Below are 16,197 nucleotides of genomic sequence, written 5' to 3'. Positions count from 1 at the left end.
AATGTTACCAGAAGCAAAGCTGTATAGTCAGTCAGCCAGTAAACATTTACTACGTGCTTACTATATGTCATGCACTGTGTTAAGTGCTATGAAGTGGAAAGACTAGTTTTTGTAGTCAGGGGACCTAGAATCGAATCTTACATTCACTAAGTAGGCAGCTAGATGGCGCAGCGGATAAAACGCCAGGTCTGGAATCAAGAAAAGCTGAGTTCAGATGGGACCTTAGACTTGTTGTTGTGCAATCTTCGTGAGGTTTTCTTGGCAAAGATACTGGAGTGGCTTGCCATTTCCTTCCCCAGCTCGTTTCACAGATGAGGAAACTGAGGCAAACAGGATGAAGTGACTTGCCCAAGGTCACACAGCTAGTAAATGTCTGAGGCCAGATTTGAATTCAGAAAGACGAGTCTTCCTGACTCTAGGCCCAGCATTCTATCCACTGTGCCACCTAGCTGCCCCTTGGCCTTAGACACTTAACCCTTTTTTATCTCAGTTTCCTTATTCATAGTGACAATGATAGCACCTACCTCCCAGGGTTGTTTTGAGTTACAAATGAGATAGTGATTGTAAAGCACTTAGCACCTAGCCCATAGTAAGCATTATATAGTTGTTAGTTATTGGTATTTATTATTATTAATTGCTTATGGCTTGTCTGACCCAGAAAAAGTCACTTCATCTGCCAGGGATTAATTTTCATTATCTGAGAAATAAGGGGCCCAGAATGGAAGATCTCTAAGGTTCCTCCTAGTTTTAACAATCATTGCGGAGTTTTACATGTTGGGTTTGTTTAAATTTCACGCTAGGCCCTGTAGAGTGTAAATTCCTTGAGGGAAGTAACTATTTCTATTAGAAAACTATTTTTGTCTTTATGTCTGTAGTCCCTATCATGTGCCTTGCACGTAGTAGGAGCTTATTTAACCCTTTCTAGATTTAGTTGAATTGGATATAACTGAACACATGGTTCAATTTGTCATATATTATTCAGGTTTTTTTTATTCAGGAGAGTTTCAAATGCAACAGTTGGTTTTCATTAGGTTTTGGAATTATCATTTTTATGAACTAACCCGTGTCATAGTTGGAGAAGCAACATAAAAATATGTGAAGTCTGTATTTACACATTTCCATACTATCCTTTGGGCAGCTAAGTGGCCCAGTGGGTAAATCATGAGGCTTGGAATCAGGAAGACTCATCTTCTTGAGTTCAAATCTTACCTCATACTTAGCTGCGTGACCCTGGGCAAGTCACTTCACCCTCTTTGCCTCAGTTTCCTCATCTGTAAAATGAGCTGGAGAAGGAAATGGAAAACTACTCTAGAATCTCTGCCGAGAAAACTCCAAGAGGGGTCATTAAGAGCCAGACACAACTTAAAAATGCCTAAACAACAACATAATAAATATTTTTTGAGTTTCTTTAGTTATTTTTTCAATTTTTTTGAAGTTTTATTGATGTCTTCCTTTTTTTTCACCATTTCTAAATAAAACTTCTCCTCACCCAGGCAGACTTTCCCTAAAATAAGGAAGGGGGGAAATTTTAGGCAAGATCACCTGAAAAACTCACCACTTCTGACAAAGTCAGTAAGATTCCATTCCCACAGTTCCCCGCCCCTGTAACAAAAGGAGGGAGGTACGTTTTTCAGGTTTATAGATTTAGAAATGGAAGGAATGTTAGAGGTCTTTGTAGTTCAACACCCTCATTTTACAGCCAAGGAAAGTGAGATGCATTTGCTCAATATCACATATCTGTTAAGGGACAGAACTGGATGAAGTATGGACCCAGTTTATGTCTCATTGTATTGTGATCTATCCTTAATTAATCATAATAGTTGATATTTAATATTTTTAAAGGTTTATAAAGTACTTTACATACCTTTCATGAGCTTGTGAGACAGTTTGGTAGAGTGGATTAATTGCTGGATTTGAACTCAAGGAGAGCTGGATTCAAATCCTACCCTAGACTTTTCATTGTTGTTTGCCCTTCATTCTCAGAGAAGATCGATGACACCACACAAGGGCGATGTCTTGATTTAATAGCAAATTGGATCTGTGTGAGACAATTTGAGTGTGCAAAGTTGTCAGCCTCACATTCTCCTCCAGAGTCATCAAAGTCCAGTAGCAAGATACAAGCCAAGATGATTGCTGATGGCCCAGCAGACATTTACTAGCTATTTGTGACAATGGGAAAATTGCTTCATCTCACCGAGACTCATTTTCCTCATCTGTAAAATGGAAGTTAATCATAGCTTACAGGTTTGTTGGTACAATCAAAGGAGACAGGCCCTGCAAAGGACTTTGCAAACCTAAAAGTACAATGTAAAGACAATTTATTTTTAAAATGTTTATTGATGCCTTCCTTTTTTTCCCCCACCAGTCATTTCTAAATACAACTTCTCCTCACCCAGGCAGCCGTGCTCTAAAATAAAGAAGGAAAAAGAAAACTAGGCAAAATTGACTGCAAAATTAACCACTTCTGTCAGACTAGATAAAATTCCATTCCTATTACTATTATTATTACTTGAATCTCCATTTTATAGACAGAAAAATGAGGCCCAAAATGGTGTAATAAATTTTAGAAATAATGTTGTTTAGGAATCTTGAAGACTCTTGGCCTTCATATAGCCTATGGCAGCATTTCTATTTGGGCACATTGTACATAGATATGTCATCAATCAGCTTGGCCATATCATGGTTACTTCCATTCAGAAGAAATATAAGGGAAAATGAGAGTCCTGGAGGAGGGTCTTCTCTCACTGGAGCTGAAATACAACTTATTGTTTAGTCATTTCAGTCATTTCTGACTCTTCATGACCCCGTTTGGGATTTTCTTGGCAAAGATACTGAAGTGCTTTGCCATTTCCTTCTTCAGCTCATTTTATAGATGAGGAAACTGAGGCAAACAGGGTTAAGTGACTTGCCCAGGGTCACACAGCTAGTAAGTGTGTCTGAGGCCAGATTTGGACTCAAGAAGATGAATCTTCCTGATTCCAAGCCCAGTGCCCTATCCACTGTGCCTCCTAGCTCCCCTGAAGTACAACTAGGTTCCAATTAGTGTGAATAATGAATCCATAGAAGTGGTCACATTACTCCAATCTACAGGGCATAGTTCTAATAGGCTGGAACCAATGACAACATTTTGCATAATTATTACTTTGAATAGCATGAATTTGAATGTATGAGACTATGCCTAGCTGTAGTTAAGAGATTATTTTCTTAGAGTCTGATTACCCAGCCACAATCACCTGAGTAATTCAGACAAAAACCTCTTTACCTTCTTTGCCCAGGTAAATTGCCTTCAGCTTATAAAATTTGAGTTAGAGTGATTTGGTGGGGAAAAAAACAATAAAAGAATGACAAAAATCTTTGTTCTAGCATCAAAAGAGTTAGATTGAAATCTTGGCTCTGCAACTTGCTACTGGGTGACTTTGGGCAAGTTAATCCACTTCTCTGGGCCTCTATTATTTTATCTTGGAAATGATGGGGTCATACTAGGTTACCTCTAAGGCTCCACTAGATTATCTCTAAGGTCCCCTTTAGCTCTATGATCCTATGAATTCTCAAGATTGGTCCTTACTGCTGAAGAGTGATGGCCATCTCCAGAGTTTGATAGCTGGGGAGCAGGGATTATACTCAAATTTTTTTCCCCTACTGGTTAGCAGGTGTGGTAACTGGGTGGCAAGCAGAGGTGGTGAAAAACACTTAAAGACAGATTTTTTTTAGGATGCTTGATTTCAAATTTTTTCTGCATTCAAAGCAACAAATATAGTTGTAATCAGTCAATCAAACAAACATTTCTAAGACAGTGTCCTAGGCATAGAAGATACAAATAGTGACACAATTCCTGCTCTTAAATAACTTTTATTTTACTGGATTGGGAGGAGGGTAGAAATTAATCAATGCAAAGGGTCAAAAGCAAAAAAGGGTTCAGTGCCTCAGTTTTAATTCAGAGCAATGTGACTGGAAAGAAAGAAATTATGTTGAAATAAATATGATGCATCACAGTATATATAGCCTTTGTTTTTCTTTTTAAAATTAACTCCCCTAACTGAGCAAATAAAAAAAAACAATGAAAAATAAAGTCCATAATAATAATAATAATAATCATAATCATAATAATAAATAATATACTGGTTGCATGACTCTGGCCAAGTCACATAGTACCTCTCAGTACCCCGAGGTTACTTGCTAATGCTACCCCTTTCAGAGAAGATACCAACTTTCATTGGCAGAAGGAGATTATTTATTGTAATACCTTGCATTAATGAAATCATAATTCTAGTCTTTATCCTTAATGTTTGCAAGACACTTTCTTCACAACAAACCTAGGTAATGAAAATATCATCATCCCATTTGATAGATGAGATAACAGACTCTGAAATATTAATTGATTTGTCTTTACTCACACAATTACTACATGATTGAGGCAGAAATAGACTCCTGCTGTCAAGTCTATCACTGTTTTAATTTTATTTTTTAAATTATCTTTTTTTCGAACAAGTAAAAATCTTACACTCCCTCTCATTCTCACTTCCCCTATATAAACAAGAAAGAAAAACAAAATCCCTTTTACAAACAGGTATTGTCAAGCAAAGCTGTGGATGTTCCCCAAAGCTTTGTCCTGTCCCTCTTCTCTTTTTTCTCTGTCATTTTGCTTGGTAATCTCATCAGCTTCCATGGGTTCAATTATCTTCTCTCTTCAGATAATTCTCAGATCAATTTATCCAGCCTTAACATCTCTCCTGATCTCTGGTCTCACGTGTCCTATTGGACATCTCAAACTGGATATCCTGTGGATATCTGAACCTCAAAATGTCCCAAACTGAACTAATTATCTTTCCCACCCAAAATCGAAGCTCCCTGTCACCTAGACTTGGGACCTAGGTGATCCTTGACTCCTCATTCTTGCCACCACATCCAATCATTTGCCTTTCGATTCTCCCTTTGTAATATCTCTCTGATAGGTTCTCTTTTCCTCTGACACTGCCACCACTTTGATACAGGTCATTATCATCTCACGTCTGGACTATTTCAATAGCCTTCTGATTGGTCTCCCTGCCTTACATCTACTCTGCTGTCAAATGAATCTTACTAAAGCATACTGCTAACCATATCAACCCTCTTCCCCCATCTAATAAACTGCTTAAGTTTCAAAGAAGATGCCAAGCTGCATTTAGTAGAGGGCAGTTCCTGACCTGGCACTTCCCTACATCAATGAATGCACAGGTCCAGTCCTCTTCACACATTTGTGGACATCATTCATAGGTTTGCACACTATTTCTTTTTTTAACTCTATCCATGATCTCATCAACATAGGAAGTTCCCAGTGAGGACCTCCCTTTAGGGATGGAAATGTGAACCTTTTCAGACTTTTTAGACTTAGGGCATTGTATAGGGTACTGAAGAGTCAGGTAACTTGCCCAGGGCCAAACATTCAGTATGTGTTATAGGCAGGACTTGACCCTAAATCTTCTTGCCTTGAGGTCAGCTCTGACACTTCCTACCTGTGCAGGCTTAGGAAAATTACTTAACCTCCCTGGGCCTTGGTTTCCTCATCTGTAACTGCTAGTGCCTAGCACATAGTAGGCACTTAATGAATATGGATTGATTGATTAAATTAAAGGCTTAGACTATATGGCCTCTGAGGTTCCTTCCAGCTTTAGATCTATGAATGTATATTCTTTATCCACCATGGCCAGGTTGCCTCTCCTACATCCAGTTATAGACAGAATAGATGCCCATACATTGTTATCATTTAAATTTGAGAAGGAAGCTGTCTGGAGATGTTTCCCCCCAGGAAGTGATCTATGTCTTTGCTGTCCAGTTGCCAGCAGCAGTTTAGCTGCCAGGGTTAATTAAGACTGCTCTCCAGTTTCTCTTGGAACCACCAAGGCCACAGAGATGGGGCTGCAGGCAATGAGATGGTTTGGTGGGATTTCAAAACCAGTGTTGTTAATTTCACATGGGAGCATCACAATAGGTTCGGTTACTGTTTGCGGTTCTGGTTTCCCATTTACCACGAATTGAACTTCCCCAGCACATTCTGGGAAAGCTGGTTACTATCGGCCTCCACATGCAAACTGGAATTACCTTGGAAATGACTTCCCAAGATTATCTGTGTTTTGGCTGTCTTAAAAACCTAGTAGAGCTCAAGGGTGAATTTCAAGGGGATTCCAAGTTCAGGTTAAATACAATGATGATGATGGTCAGTAATAAAGAATAATCTTTCACATAAAGCAGAGCCCTTGTTTGGAAGGCAGAAGACCCAGATTAGAGTATCACTCTATCTACTAATTGTGATCTTAAGCTTCCTTCAGTCTTGGGTCCTCTAGAAAATGGCACTGGTATGTTATAGTGATAGGATGATGTACTTGCTGGTAGAAAGACTTGAGTACAAATCCTACCTTTAACACTTGCTGGTTGTGTGACCACATGCAAGTGACTTGACCTTGGTGGGCCTCAGTTTCTTCATCTGTGAAATGACTATGATAAGATAAATACTATCTGCCTTGCAAAGTTGCTTGTGAGGCTGAAATCAAATAATGCATGTAAAGTGCATTAAAATTGTTCATATAAATGGTACTAATTATTATTATTTAAACACAACAACATTTATTAAGGACCTACAATCCACAAGGGTGGAAGGTGCCAGGCTTCCATAAGAACCAAAATCATGAGACAATATAGCAGAGTGGATGGAGAAGTGACCTTAGACTCAGTAAGACTTACAATGAAGTCTGGTGACACATACTGGCTGCGTGTCCCAGGGCAAGTCATTAACTTTTCAATATTCTAGCCAAGATTATGTTATAGAAAAGGTGCGAATGTATTGATAAAATTTCATGTACTGATAAATGCGGGCTCCTATTAATGATTGTTATCTTCTCGACTCTCCTGAGCCTACCTGTACCATGACAGGGAGATGATAGATGGTCCTTGGAAATCATTTAGCCCAACTTCCTCCTTCTACAGAACTTTAGATTGAGGCCCATTGAGCCTGCCCAAAGTCACTGCATTAAGAAGCAAAGGAAGGGTTCGAATCTCGGTCCTCTGAATCTAAACCTAGTACTATTTCCAATAAAGCCTCATGACCTTGTCTTTGAGGGAAATAGGTCATTTCAGTCACTACTGTCATTATAATTGTAATCTGTCTACATTAGTGGGGGGTTCACAAGTTTGGAAAACAAACATAGTGGGCAAGATTAGAATATGTCACACAGCTAATGGTGCAACCAAGCCGAGTTTCCAGGAGACCAGGCTACTGGCTTTGGTTATTTGTTGTTGAGTCATTTTAGTCATGTCCAACTCTGTCATCCCATCTTACACAGGAAGTAAATGTCTGAAGCCAGATTTGAACTCGGGTTTTCCTGACTCTAGGCCCAGTGGTCTATCCATTGCTCCACCTAAAATGCCTGGTTTTGGTTAGTCTTCCCCAATTTAACCAATTCTCAAAATTACCTGAGAAGGCAAAACTAATCTTAGGTCAAATGAACTGAAAGACAGGGGTTTGAGTCCCAGCCCTGGCACTACCTAGCCATGTGACTACGAGCAAGTTATTTGACCTTTCCAACATGCAGTTTTCACATCTCTCAAATGAGAAGAAAAATGCTAACATTAATAATTTTATAGAATTATTGGGAAGAAAGTACTCTGTAAATATTTGCTTTATTATCATCACATTATAATTCCTGTTATTAGCTTCTAGTCACTACCCTCTTCTTCCTTTCAGCATCATCCCAAATGACCACTACTGTGGTGCTGCCCCTTAGCCCTCCAAGCTACACACTGCAGTGAATTGGCTGGTCTCCCTTTTGATTCCTTCCTAACCTTTTCCTAGTAAGGATTCAAGCTGCAGATTCTCCTGGAAGATAGCCTGATCCATTAAAACTAAATTGTTAAATATCCTGATCCCTCAGAGCCCCTAGGGCACTGATAAATTCATTGGTACTATTGATTTATTTTGGGGCAGCAAGGTGGGGCAATGGATAGAGCACCAGGCCTGGAGACCTGAGTTCATATCTGGCCTCAGACACTAGCCATGTGACCCTGGGCAAGTCACTTAACCCTGTTTGTCTCAGTTTCCTTATCTGTAAAATGAGCATTAGAAGGAAGTAGGAAAGCACTCCAATATCGTTTCAAAGGAAACCACAACAGGGGTCATGAGGAGTCAGATGTAACTGAAAAATTACTGAAGAAGAACAAACAATAAATGGTAAATATCTGGTAAATGTTATTCCTCTTAGGTAAAATATTCACATTTTAACAGTAGCATCCTATGGACTTAGAAATACATCCCAGAGGCAGCTAGGTGGTGCAGTGAGTAGAGCACCGGGCCTGGAGTTAGGAGGACCTGAGTTGAAATATGGCCTCAGACACTTGATACACTTACTAGTTGTGTGACCTTGGGCAAGTCGCTTACCCCAACTTGCCCTGCCTTCCCCCCTCCAAAAAAAACCCAAACAAACAAACCAAAAAAATCTCAAACAGAAATACATCCAAAATGGCAAGAAATATAGCCCTTCTCTCCTTAGCCAGAGATTCTCTCTAGAATGGAGAATAATAAAAGCTAACATTTATATAGTGCCTACTATTTGCCAGGTACTATCCTAAGCGCTTTTTACAAATACTATCTGATTTGGTCCCTCACAATAATTCTGGGAGGTAGGTGCTATTATTAGCCACATTTTGCAGGCAAACAGAAGTTAAGTGACTTTTAGTAATCTAAGTCAATAAAAGTTAGCTCAGGGATGTCGCTTAGCAAGAATAGAGAGACAATTCAGTGTGGATGACACTTGTCTTCCTTCTTGTAGGCATTAAACTCATACGTTTCTCTTTATATACTCCTTTGAAATTTACTGTCCCTTATAACATTTTGTTTTTTTGTGGAATGAATTAATGACATTGGAGAGAGAACAAATGTATTGCTTTGTATACGAGTCTCCTTTTAAAACACCTAACTGAATATTGTACTGGATTGGGGAATGTCTTAATATAGATGCAGGGAGATTCAGAATGCCAAAAGCCTGGCACAAGGAAACACTGTGCTCACAAGACAATAAAATGAACTAGTTTTATTGAGGAAAGATGCCCATAAAACAAAAGGATCTCAGAGAGAAGGATAAAAACAGACCCCTGGGTCTGTGGGATACATTGGACATCTCACTGGGGCCCCAGAGGGGGAACTCTCTCCCTCAAACCAGTAACTTCTGGGACATTTTGATAAGGTTTTCATGTGGGTCCACCAGGAATTGGGAGAAAGGAGATAGGAGCCTGAACTTAGGGACTGGAACTGACTCAGACTAATGGGAGAAGGAAAACTAGTTGATATTCAAACTCTGTACCTATGGAGAAGGAGCTTTGGCTAATAGTGTAGGTCTTACTCTGACAGGGTGACTCAGGGATTTCGTACACTTACCTGACGATTCTTTGCTTAAGGGCTCAGGCAGATTATTGTACTCCTTACTGAGATGTATGGAAAAAGTAAGGAGAGGAAAACTCATATTCTTTCTTTGTAGAGGGCCTGAGTATTATGAGTTCCAGAAAAAGAAGGAAAGTGTTTGCAGCAGTCTTTAGGAAGAATCAACATGGAAGCTTCCAGCACTTGCTGATGCCAAAAACAAGTGGCACAGTGCATCAGGATGCATTAAGGGGGTATAATCACCCCTCCCTACTTCCTTCAGGCCTGACACCAAGGCACCAGATTCCTGTTCAAAGGAAACCTGTGAGATGTGGTTAATTTGGATGAGCCAGCGGGCCAGAGTTTCTGGCCCAAGGAAAGTCTGAGAAGCCTCTAGCCTGGAGACAGGTTCCCAACAGTTAGAAGAGGGGGCATTTGAAGCTCCATGTAGGACATAACCCAAATTTCCTTTGGAAATGGCAACCCTCATTTGAGACTGGACATCACTTAATTTGTAGAGATTTGCTGGGTTGCATTTCAGATATTTTCTGGTCCTTTAGAGTCCAAAAAAAGAAATTTCATTTTGTTATTTAAAGACAAAATAAGATATACAAGGTATAAAACCTTTCTCTTGTAGAACCTCCATGCATTGGATCACTAAATAAATGCCTAAGACAGCAAAGCTGGCTCTGTTCCCTATTGGCAATCGAGGTTTGGCCTCAAAGTTTGGGATAAATGCCAGAAAGAACTGTATACAATTTCAGCATTCATAGATTCCATCTTTACATGTATAGAAAGAAAACCTATTGGGGCCTCTTTCACATATTTATAGTGGCAAATTCAGGAAAGAGATTAAGAAAGAATCTCCCCTTCCCCTTTTCCCCCAGTCCCTCAATTTAGACATTGAGATGGTAAAACTATCATTTGAAATGAAAGTCTCTTAATGAATATTTATCATTCCCTGTTTTCCCACAAATTGTTTTAACATTCCTTGGAGCTGATCAGCCTCCTTATTTTAAGAACTGATCAGATTTTAATGTCAAAACAACCCCTAGAAGTTGGAACAGCAAATTCCACTGATCCCAGCATTGGGCATGTTGACTACCTTGGCTTCTCTGATTGTTGAGGTGGTAAAATTTGGGGGCAATTTTTTACTGCCCTATGTCTTTTGCCTCTTGAAGGCCCAACTTTCTAAGTTAGGAACTATCTTTATTGTATAAATGGATTTGAAGCTTTTTATTAAAAGTCCTTTTTGCCTATAGCCTTTCTTGATTCTTCCCTTAGGGCCCTAATGCCCAAACTACCTCATTCAATTGCTTTTTATTTATTTCTGTTTATAAACTTTATCTTTATTCATGTGTGTACATGTTGTCTCTTCTATTAGAATGCAATTTTTTTTTGTGAATTAGAGTCATTTCACTCCTGGTAGTTTTAATGATTATGCTTAAAACAATGCCTGACACATAGTGGGTACTTAAAAATACTTGTTTAATGATTGATTTTCCTTCCTTCTTTCCTTCCTTCCTTCCTTCCTTCCTTCCTTCCTTCCTTCCTTCCTTCCTTCCTTCCTCCTCTTCTTCTTTCCTCCTCTCCTTCCTTCCTTCCTCTTCTCCTTCCTTCCTTCTTCCTTTTTTCCTTCCTTCCTTCCTTCCTTCCTTCCTTCCTTCCTTCCTTCCCCAGGGAACTTTGAAGATAAATGAGATGATGGATTTGTAAAATCTTGTCACTTTTAATAAACTTCATATAATTTCAAGACAGTAGAAACATTTCTTAACTTTACATTTTTTTAAGTACAAAATGAAGTCCATCTTAAACAGCTTTTGATAAGTATTTGTTTTTCATGTTTTTGCATTGAGTTAATTAAATTTAACAAACATTTATTAAGTATCTACTATATGTACCACAATATGCCCATTCTTAGAACAAAGAGATAAAAATGGACTTTATACTTTTTTCTGGGGATACAGACTGTATGAAGCTAAATAAATACAAAGAATATCTAAAATGTACAAAGTCATTTCAATAGGGAGAGAATATAGTAACTGGTGAGATCAGGAAAATCCTCCATGTAGGAGGTGGTAACTAAGCTATGACTTGGGGGAAACTGGGGATTCCAATAGATGAGAGGAAGGAATGCCTTCCGGACATAGGGGAACATTTATAAAAAGGCATAAAGGTAGGAGATTGGATGTCATACAAAGGAAACAGCTAATAAGCTAGTTTGACTGAAAAGAAGAATTTATGAAGGGGAAGAATACAAAATGACTGGAAAGGTAGGTGGCAATTAGAGTGTAGAGGGCCTTAGATGACAGGTTTGGGACTTTGACTTTTATCCTATTTCTTTTAAGACTAAAAAAATAAAGGAGGCAAGCTTAGTGAGATGGTCCCTAATGATTTTCTAGTTCTTCATTTTACCTGTTTTGCGGAATTGGAGAATAAGCCTTGGAGATACTGCTTCCTTCTTTCTACTTTGTTTCTGACCTTACCTAGCTTATGTATGTGTATTTCTGATGGTTGATCAAAGAGAGAGATGTCAGAGAGTCGTCCCTTGGGTTGGCCGTTCACAGTAATTTCCAGCATAGATTGATAGAAAATCCCAAGGTTCCTATTACTCAAGAATATAGTTATGATCATGCAGACTCTGCAGGACTCTGTAGTGTTTAGTGGCAGAAAAAAAATCTGTTGCAGGTAGGGTTGAGAATCAGGAATTTGGAAATATCAAAAAGAAGGGAAGATTTCCCAAGCCTAATTTGCCATGGAGCCCTGTGTAAACGATGGCTTTTTTTCCTAGACTGTGCTGTCAGAACTCTGACATGATCTGAGTACATCTGGAATCTCACAAGTTCTTTAGCTAAGTGGATTTTCTGGTCCCCAGACTGGAAAGGGATCTCCATGAGAATGGCGCATTACCTTTTGTACCACAGAGAGCTATCACAAACTGTCTGGAACAGCTGGAGGGGCTCCTGGCACACATAGAGGGATTCAAACCATTATGTCCTTTAAAAAACCTTCCCCCCTTCTCCCCAGGCACTCATCAGGTGGAAATATGAATCAATGTCCTGAGGAACAAGGAGTAATCTTCAGGTTGCAATACAGCAGTAGCTGAGACAAGAGCTCTTTTGGCAGAGATGCTGCCTTTGGATGTAAACTTGGTGGGACCAATGCTATGTAGAAACTGAAATACATTTTGAGCCTCATCCCCCAGAGATCAAGTTGGTATAGGGGAAAGTATGTTCTGGAGGTGTTGGGGGAAATGTTCCTATATTTGTTCTTGTTATATCTGTGAAGTAACTTTCCCTTTGTAAAAGGTTACCAATGCTCATTTAACTCAGTGGCTAAATGGAACTGGGGTACTGGTAATTGGTTCCTAACAAAGGGGAAAACACAGCGAGTGGGATCTTGAGCCAATGATATTAGTGAAAAGAGATGCCCCACTTCCACCTTACAAGGGTTCTAATAGTAGGATGCAGCAATTCTATGAGGGAGAGAGAAAGAGAGAAAGAGAGAGAGAGAGAAAGAGAGACAGAGAGAGAGATTGAGAGAGAGGGGAGAGGGAGAGGGAGAGAGTGTAATGTTAATGGGATATGAAGATCTTCCCAGCCCATTAATAGGCCTCAAGTGGAGCTCATTAAGGGAAGCTTGCTTAGGAGAGGCTTGCTTGTAGGAAGGCTTTCACACTTCTTGGTACTAAGTTGATTAGGCACTGAGTCACAAGGGTTGTGATGCCTTCTGGCTCTGAGCCTATTAGCCAAAAGTGTATACATACTCTGAGTTGGTATTTTGCTTTGGGAGTTTGCTTATGAGGGTGATCTTGTGATTCCCTGGTCAAGACTCTGAGTAGCTGTATGTTCAGACCCCCTGACTGCTCAGATGTAAAGGCTCTCTCTATCCAGTGGTTATACAAAGTGTGTAGTAATATTGCTTTGATTCAGGCAGTCAGAGCCCTGTCTGTTGGTCTTTATGCTAATTTCTCTGCTTGTATTTTCTCTGCTTATATTTGCTCTGTCATCCAGGGTGCTGTTTTTTCCCCTCAACTAGTGAATGTAATTAAAAGTAGGATTGTTAACCCCTTTTTGAGGAGTATTTCCTAGAAAAGTAGATTAGAGAACCTGTGCTAGCAGGCCATCCTGGGTGTGCTAGGGTGCTTGCACTGCTATGGGGTGTGGGGGTGGCTGGGAAGAAGAGAGAGGAGAGAGGGAGAGAGAGAGAGAGAAGAGGGAGAGAAAAAGAACACTTGCCACACTATAGAATGGATTATTCTTTGTGATCTTGGGCATTTACTTCCCCTTTCTAGGCCTCAGGTTCCTTAAAATGAGCAGGTTGGACTAGATGACCTCTAGGGTCCCCTCCAGCTTGAAACTGATGATTTTATAGATGCTACATCTTCCCAAACTTAAATTTGCAGTCTTTACTATCCCGAGATTGAGCCACCCTGTCCTGATCTGCTTTCACAAAAGCTCAGGTAGCTTTCTTCATAGAGGTGCTTCTTCAAATCTATTTATGCCAGGGATGGAGCCCTGGGATTTAGTCCAGGGATCAGAAATAAGAGGTGAAGGAAGATGGTCCAAGGAAAGTTCAAAGTTTTTCCACTACCACCCTGCCAGTTGGTTGCATGATACCCAAAGTGATGGGAATAATGAGACAAACAATTGGCAAGACACCAAGGCCAAGGTTGGATCTCTTTCTGGCAGCTCTGCTTTAGGCCAGCCTTGGTTTTTGTAGAAAAAAAAAAATTAAACTGAATTTTGAGACTGTTGAGCACATTTCTTTTTTTTTAGTTCAGAGGCCAAAGCAAACCCACAGTGTTGTTGGTGGTTGGGGGTGGGTGGGCAAGATAAAGTGATGTTGAGTATTAGGTCTAATTATATGGGTGAGGACTGATAGCTAAGTAGGAATTCAGGTGGCCTCTTACAATGAAAGGAATTTCTATTATAACTTGCTGAGGGATCAGGAACTTTTCTGAAGCAATTGTGGTGTGGTGGAAAATACATTGAACCTGGAGTTTGAAGAACTGGTTTGAGTCCTGTTTATTTCCACTTAATATTTATGTGAACTTGGGTGAATCACTTAAGTTTCACAAACCTCAAGTCCCTCAAGGAAAGTAGGAATAATAATGTTTATATTATCAACCTGTCAAGGCTGTTGTGAAGAAAGGGCTTTGGAAGCTTTAAAGACATATACATATAAATATATGTATATACAGATATATATGTGTATATATATGTGTGTGTGTGTGTATGAGTATGTATATATACATATGTGTCTATACACACATATCCATACATATACACTCTGGGCTCCCTTTCTCTGCCCCAATTCCACTGGGCAATTCAGTTATTCCAGAACATGGTTAATTCTCCTCCTCAGGGAACTAGGGGCTAATGAGGTATCTTATACTATCGTTCATAAGCTCCCATCCAATTTGTTCTCCCAAATGCCGATCATAAGTTAATTTCCCCAACATCATTCAATCAGTCAATCAGAATTAAAATACATCCTTCAAAGTAAAGCATAGTCTCCCATATAAACCCATTTGTTTTCCTGGGGAGGAGGCACAGACTTAAAGTGGTTGCCATAAAAAAATACTCCAAAACTTGGGCACAGTTCCCCCTCACTTCTATGTACCACTTGGTCCCTGGGTAGAGTGGACTAGAGCTTTAAGTGGTGACTACCAGGTGCTTGTGGCACTAAGTTCATTTCCGGGTGTGGCACGGTTGATGAACAGTGCTTTTTTGGGTTGATTAACTGCTCAGCTGGGTCAAGCAAATTGCTCATCAAGGCTGGCTCCTCACTGGGATCAGCCACTGTGACTAATGTAGACTCTATTATGAACTCTTGTTGCTGCATCTCTGGCAGTTCTTCTTACCTTTCAAAGCTCACAAGGCCATTCCATCTCTAATACTCATTCATCTTAGGTAAAGAAAGAATGAACTTGACAGAGACAAAAGAATAGTCATGTCATGTGTTCATGACCACATGGTGATCAGGAGTGAGACAGGTCCTCTCTCCCTCACCTGGAGACTCACTGCAGTTTTACTTCTTCACTCAGAAAGGTTTTGCCTATTTGCATTTTTCTGTATGCACATTCATTTCTGGGTTAGCATGGGTTAAAAGGCTTTTCATCACAGCAGAGAAAATGTCAGAGGATACTTTTTAATGCCCTGAAGTAGGGAGGTGAAGCACTGCTCCTCCTTTAAGCATTTTTGGAAGCAAACTCACTAAGCCTCAAGGTGGGGTGATACCAGCAGAGCATATGTCAATCCCGCCCCCCCAAATCCCTGACTAACCTTACACATACCCACATACCACATACCACACTCACAAATGTATGTGTAAAAATAAGTGTGAACTATATATTTGATCCTTGTTATCATTTCTTGCAACCCACTTGACCAGTTGTGACACTTGGGCCCTTAACCTGTTCAGCCTCAATTTCCTTATCTGTAACATGAAAAAGTAATATCCCTAATACTTAGCTTCACAGGGTAGCTTAGAGGATCAAATGTGATAATGATAATCAAATGTGATACACACATATACATACACACACATATATGTAATGTTTATATATATACATACATACATAGTGTTTTACAAACTTTAAAGTACAATATATTTTTATTATCATCATTGTTACATGAAAATAAGCCTTTTTATCTTATTCAATGGAGATCATGAAGAAATGGGCCTAGGACAACTTAGTCAGACTTTTTTGCTGCTGGATAATATGATTGCTTTTCATAAATTAATTATTTGTAATTTGTAAATTAATTATTTGTGATTTAATTATTTAAAGTATTAGGATGTAAACT

The sequence above is a fragment of the Trichosurus vulpecula genome, chromosome 8 (genome assembly GCF_011100635.1).
Source record: "Trichosurus vulpecula isolate mTriVul1 chromosome 8, mTriVul1.pri, whole genome shotgun sequence".
NCBI classification, from domain to species: Eukaryota; Metazoa; Chordata; class Mammalia; order Diprotodontia; family Phalangeridae; genus Trichosurus; species Trichosurus vulpecula.
Note: the sequence above shows the minus strand (reverse complement) of the source record.